This window comes from Chiloscyllium plagiosum, chromosome 9 (assembly GCF_004010195.1).
Source record: "Chiloscyllium plagiosum isolate BGI_BamShark_2017 chromosome 9, ASM401019v2, whole genome shotgun sequence".
NCBI classification, from domain to species: domain Eukaryota; kingdom Metazoa; phylum Chordata; class Chondrichthyes; order Orectolobiformes; family Hemiscylliidae; genus Chiloscyllium; species Chiloscyllium plagiosum.
Genome location: NC_057718.1, coordinates 87,872,557 through 87,879,563, shown reverse-complemented (window position 1 = coordinate 87,879,563; position 7,007 = coordinate 87,872,557). Strand labels below are relative to the sequence as shown.

Genomic DNA, 7,007 nt, shown 5'->3' with positions numbered 1-7,007 from the left:
TGTTTGTGTCCTTGGTTAGTCTAGCAGTGAGGCCAGTGTTTCTCTGGATAGGGTGATGTTCACTGATGTGAATAGGGCCATCACGTCAAAGGAAACCATGACCTCTTCGGCCTCTACCTTGGTACCTTTGAGGTTAAGGAATTCCTGGGTGGAGTGGATGGAGTGGCTTGAATCTTCTACTAGGTATTTCAGTTTGTGTTGCAGTTCCTTTGCTAATCTGTATGTCAGTGTATTGGGAAGTGAGACTATGGGTCTGAGGGGGGTCCTTTGTTTATGAACCTTTGGTAATCCATAGAAATGGTGTGTGTTGGATCCTTCAGGTTTCATCCTTTTGAGGTCTGTCTGATTAATTTCACCCATCTTGTGAAGTTTCCTCAGATTATGCTGTAGTAAGGTTTTCTGTTGGTAGGTATTGGTATCTGTGAGTATTGTGTGTTTGCTCTTTCAATGTATTGTGTTTTGTTCAGGATGATGGTTATGTGCCCCTTGTCTGCCGGCAGGATTACGATATTTCTGTCTTTTCTGAGTCCTTCCAGGGCTTTCCTTTTCAGTGTGTTGATGGTGTTCCTTTCTTTCTTTCTGCTTAGTGTTGATGCAACTGTCTGTCTGATGGCCTGTTGGATTTCTTCTATAAGTCCATTGTCTTTCAGGGTGGGTTCCAGTGCTGTAGACAACTCCGGCCTCTAAGCATCATGGTAGCCCAGAAACCTACGACCACAGTGAAACAGCTCCTGATGAATTTAAAGGACCCCGTACCAACAACCAACAGAATGAATGTCATATATAAAATACCCTGCAAGGACTGCAACAAACATTACATTGGACAGATGGGCAGGCAACTAGCCACTAGGATACATGAGCACCAACTAGCTACCAAAACACATGACCAACTATCACTAGTATCTATACACACAGACAAAGAGGGACACCAGCTCGACTGGGACAATATGACCATCTTGGGACAGGCTAAACAAAGACATGCACGGGAATTCCTAGAGGCCTGGCATTCATATCAAAATTCCATTAACAAACATATTGATTTGGACCCCATTTACCAACCTCTCAGAAAAAGAACCGGAAATGATACAATCCACCACAACAGACCAAGATAGATAAATAGCTAGCGGACAGAACACCAGCACTTCATCGGAGGCTCACTGATATTACCCAGCATGGTGACCAAATGTCTGAGAACAAATCTACTAGCTCAGCAAGCAAACTTACAACCTGACAGGAGTAACATCCCGAAAATTCAAGAGAGTCGAGGGGCAGAGGGGAGTGTGGTGGCCATCAACTCGGAGAAGGCGCTAAGAAAATCTGAAAAATCTGAAGGTGGAAGAATCACCTGGACCAGAGGGACTTCACCCAGAGTTTTGAAGGAGATAGCTGAAGAGATAGTGGAGGGGCTATTTGTAATCTTTCAGGAATCACTGGAGTCAGGGAGGGTTCCTGAGGACTTGCAAATTGCTAATGTAACTGACCTGTTTAAGAGGGGAGTAAGGCAAAAAACAGGAAATTACAGCTGGATTAGCCTGACCTCAGATGTTGGTAAGATTTTGGAGTCTATTGTGAAGGATGAGATTTCCAAATACTTGGAAGTGGTTGATAAAATAGGGAAAAGTCAGCATGATTTCATCAAGGGGAGGTCATGCCTGACAAATATTTTAGAATTCTTTGAAGAGGTAATGAGCAGGTTAGACCAAGTTGAGCCACTTGATGTTATCTATCTGGACTTCCAGAAGGCTTTGATAAGGTGCCGGGTGGGATGCTGCTGAATAAGATAAGAGCCCTTGGTGTTAGAGGCAAGGTACTAGAATGGACACAAGATTGAATGTCAGGCAGAAAGCAGAGAGTGGGATAAAAGTATCCTCCTCAGGATCACAGCTGGTGACTAATGGTATTCTGCAAGTGTCAGTATTGATTTTTATTAGATTAGATTCCCTACAGTGTGGAAACAGGCCCTTTGGCCCAACAAGTCCACACCGACCCTCCGAAGAGTAACCCACCCAGACTCATTTCCCTCTGACTAATGCACCTAACACTATGGGCAATTTAACATGGTCAATTCACTTGGCCTGCACATCTTTGGACTTTCGGAGGAAATCGGAGCACCCAGAGGAAACCCACGCCGACATGAGGAGAATGTGCAAACTCCACACAGATAGTTGCCCGAGGCTGGAATCGAATCTGGGACCCTGTCAGGCAGCAGTGCTAACCACTGAGCTACCATGCCGCCCTAAATTGGGACCACAACTTCTCACTTCATACGTTACTGATATCGATGAAGGAACTGAGGGCATTCTGATTAAGTTTGCAGATAATGCAAAAGATAGGTGGAGGGATAGGTAATATTGAGGAGGCTGGGAGGCTGCAGAATACAGGTTAGGACAATGGGCAAAGAAGTGGCAAATGGAATACAACATAGGAAAGTGTGAGGCCATGCACTTTGGTCGGAAGAATAGAGGCATAGAATGTTTTCTAAATAGGGAGAAAATTCAGAAATCTGAAATGCAAAGGGACTTGGAAGTCTTAGTCCAGGATCCTCTTAAGGTTAACTTGCAAGTTGAATTGGTAGTTAAGAAGGCAAATACAACGCTGGCATTTATTTCGAGAGGACAAGAATATAACAGCAGGGAAGTAATGAGGCTAAGAATATTGTGAGTAATTTTGGAATCCATATCCAGAAGAAGTTCACAAGAATGATCCCAAGAATGAAAGTCTTAACATATGAGGAATGTTTGAGGACTCTAGGCCTATACTCAATGGAGAAGGTGAGGACTGCAGGTGCTGGAGATCAGAGCTGAAAATGTGTTGCTGGAAAAGCGCAGCAGGTCAGGCAGCATCCAAGGAGCAGGAGAATCGACGTTTCGGGCATGAGCCCTTCTTCAGGAATGTTTCTGACAGTAAATCAGTAAATCTGTTGAATCCATCTGGTGACATTTAGAGGTACACATTTTTACTGATTATGATTGGTTTGTTCAACTAGAGATTGTACAATAAAGATAGGGGAAAATAAAGGATGGAAAAAGTTTTACGTGAAGTATTAACACGCAGTTCTGATCATAGCTGGATAACTGTGGGAAACTTTCAATCGAGAAACACAGATCAGCATACTTGAGAGTCAATACTCCAAACTGGTAGATGCAATATTAGAAATGTATTTCAAGACTACACTGACATCCAATTTAACCCTATTGCACTTTCCAATCCATGAGATTGTACATCAAATGAACCTTTGTTTGCTCTTTGCCCACTGCCATCTCCCCATTGTGTAATATAGGCATATCTGTTTGACTGCCTTAGCCTTTCTTAAAAGCATGTTGGGACTCCTCAGTATTAGTCTGAGTGTTTCTTTTTTGTTTTGACTATGCATTTTAACAGCGTGCTTTGGCTGCATGATTTCCTTGTTGCTATTTACCTCTAATTTTATTGGAGTTATGAGACCCATTCATGAGGTCATGAACCAGGGAGGTGCAACCACACCTCAGACATAGAGGCAGCACCAGGTTATACATTCTGGATTTAGATTTTTATTAACATGTTTATTTGAGTACAGGAGTGCAGTGAAACATGTACAATGTTGCCATTCTCTGCCACCATCGAAATATACAAAAGACAAGATTAAAAACAGGAAGCAGAAATCAAAGAAACAATCAAAAGAAAAGGAAACGTCCAGAAGAAAAACAAAGTCACAAAGTCCATCCCTAAGTCTGCAAACACTCAGGTGCTCTGAGTACCCACTTACTGAAACAGTCAGAATGTCACTGCCTCCATGTTGGGTACCTGAGCCTATTCATGTCCTGAAGCTGGTCCACCGCTGCTGGAACCGTGTCACTATTTTTCAGCGCCTCTTGCCTCCACCAACAGTGTTGCTTTCATGCATCTGCGCTGGTTCGATCTCAGCAATGCAACCACTGCTGAAGCTGCCTGGCCTCAAATTGGATGCTGGGCCCACAATGTTGAAGTAACCGGTGCCTCATTCTGGCTTACATTGCTGCTGCTGTTGCTGCCATCTCCTGGGACTACCATTTCAGTAAAGGAACCCACCGCTGCCAACCCCCTGGGAAGGAACCACTTCTGCCATTGCTAACATTCCGGATAGAACAGCTTGTATTTATACAGCACTTTCATGGCAATCTAAAGAATCTCATGTCAAAAAAATACTTCTGAAATGTAATCACAGCTCTTCTGTTGGAAATGCAGCAGTGAATTTGTGTACAACAAGCTTCTATAAATAGCAATGACCAGAGAATCTGTTTTAGATGGAGGGGTAAATAATGGGGCCAATGGTGGGCAGCTCTCCCTTCCTCTTGTGTGAAATAGTGCCATGGGTTCTTTCACATCCACCAAGGCAGGATAGATGGGGCCTTGGTTTAATGTTTCATCAGAAAGACAACACCATTAATTGCACTGGAGGGCCAGCATAGAATAGGCACGTGAGGCTCTGGAGATAGACCTGAACACATGACTTTCATGATTCAGCAGTGTCAATGTGTTATCACTGAGCCATGGCAAATAATCCTATTAGGCTGTGTCAGAGAAGCCTTTGCTGTACAAGTGTGGCTATCAAGGAACAACGCCACCTACTCAAGCCTTATCAATAGATAACCTCTGCCTAATGCAATGTCCTTTAGATGTGAAAGCCACAACTACATTAATATTTTGATGACATAATATTCAAATTTTGGATCTTGGCAAGCCATTATCAAGCATCCAATATGGTGTGCGATATGATCAAGTGGTTTTTGTTGGACTTGATAACCTATAATGGAAGCAAAGTTGTCAAATGTGTATAGACCATTGTAAACATTTCCTATCATCTAGGTACATCATAACAATCACCTTGCCAATGCGAGTGGAAGGCAGTCCAATGATTTTAGATGCTGTCAAGTTGTAGGACCAATCTCATGCTATGATGGAAAAACATTACACATTTTCATTGAGAGTGGAGTACATAATCAGCTTTATGTAATTGTTGAACTGCTGTTATGCATCAGTGGAATTAAACAAATGATACAAGGTTCTTGGTACAAATTGCACTCCAGACCCGAAGCAGTTCTATACTGTCAGAGATGCTGTTGACATATTAAACTCAGGCCCCACTTGTTCTCTGAGATGGATGTGAAAGATCCGACAAGTTCACATTTAGGATTTTATTGGCCATCTTTCCTTGGAAAGTATTAGTAATTTTCAAGCAAGTTTTCAGACATTTGATGTGCTTATGGAAAATGTTGTCCCAGCGTCGTAACAATAAGCAGTTTTTGTTATCATTTGCAGTAAACAAAAAATGCCTCATGCCCACTGAAGCTGAAAGGGTGCAATAATAGCTGTCAGTTAAAAGGGAAAGGTAGGAGGCCTTTCACTGGAAACGAAAAGGTCCCTACATACAATCACACAAAATGACATACATATAACAATTATAGACTTTGTTATTTTCACAGCAGTTAATTCTTAAATATTCTTACACAGAAAGAAATCTTCAGACCATTATATACTGACGCTACTGGATTTCCACATGAGTAAGGCTGGTGTAGTGCTTTGTTTAACTTGATGAGCTTAGCTTTAATTGTGGAAATATAGGTCTGATGCTGGAGAGCCTTTTGAAGATCAGGAACAGAAACAGCTCCCAAGTTAGACTATGATTGTCATTCTTACAGAAACACAGCAGCCAATTTGAACACAGGAACAATAAAGGAAGGATCAAATAATCAGTTCCCATGAGGTTGACTGAGGGAAAACTCTGCTATTCTTTTGAAATCATGATGTGAGTTCATTACATTCATCAAAATAGTCTCAGCTGAAATACATGATCTTCAACAGTGCCATATTCCTCCAGTACTATCCTGTCAGTCTGCATTTTGCGATCATGTTTCTTAGAATGTTACTCAAACCCACAACTGCCTGACTCAGAAGCAAGAATGCTACCCACTGAACCACAGCCAACATCTAATATATAATTAAAACAAGTGGGGAAGAAACATAAACCACAGTTCAGAATCCAGGAAATCAAGATATTTTCTTCAGAATCACTGATTTTCAAAAACTTGCTCAATGGTAGATGGGATCTACTGGAGACAGTTCAACCCATCCTATTTGTAGTTTCATTTGACAACCTTCATTGAAACAGTTGTCAAGGTGCTTTATAAGTAGAACAGATTTTTTTTGTTTACTATAAATCTGCAATAAAGACATAGTTATCTGCTTCATATAATTGTTGACATTCATTGCTAGGGATATAGTTTGGGATTGGCAAAGTACATTTTTGCATCCAACCTTGAGGCAAAGAATGATTAAGGACAGTCAGCATCGTTTCGTGTGGGGGAAATTATGTCTCACAAATTTGATTGAGTACTTTGATGAACTAACCAACAAGATTGATGAAGGCAGAGCGGTAGATGTTTGTTTACTTGGTCTTTATTAAAACTTTTGAGAAGATTCTGCATGGTAGACTAATTAGGAAAGTTAGGTCACCTGGGATTCAGGGTGAGCTTGCCCATTGGATACAAAATTGGCTTTATGGTAGGAGACAGGTGGAGGGTTGTTTTTCAGAATGGAGGCCTGTGAGCAGCAGTGTTCACAGGGACTGGTATTGGGTTCATTTTGTTTTATCATTTATATAAATAATTTGGGTGACAATACAGGAGCCATGGTCAGTAAATTTACAGATGACATCAAAATTGGTGGTATAGTGGACAGTGAAGATTATCCAAATTACAAGGAGATCTTGATCAATTTGGTCAATGGCTGAGGAATGGCAGATGGAGTATAATTTGCATAAAGGACATTAAAGGATATGAGAGTTATTGTATTTTGGTAAAACAAACAAGGGCAGGACTTGTACAATTAATGGTAGAGCCCTGAGTGGTGTTGTAGAAAATGGACACCTAGGGATTCAGGTACATTATTCTTTGAAACTTGCATCATAGGTTGATAGGGTTGTTAAGGTGGCTTTTAGCACACTTGCCTTCATTGCTTTGAGTATAGGAGTTGGGACATCATATTGAGGT

General features: G+C 41.4%; 1 protein-coding gene across 1 annotated transcript in view; it reads right to left on the bottom strand.

The window, feature by feature from the left end:
* Positions 1-3,524: 3,524 nt before the first annotated feature.
* tab2 (TGF-beta activated kinase 1 (MAP3K7) binding protein 2) overlaps positions 3,525-7,007 on the bottom strand; it is a 59,984-nt gene continuing 56,501 nt past the window's right edge. The window contains exon 11 of the transcript XR_006312600.1: positions 3,525-4,762. The gene's annotated coding sequence lies outside the window, so the exon portion shown is untranslated. The remainder of the gene's footprint in view (positions 4,763-7,007) is intronic.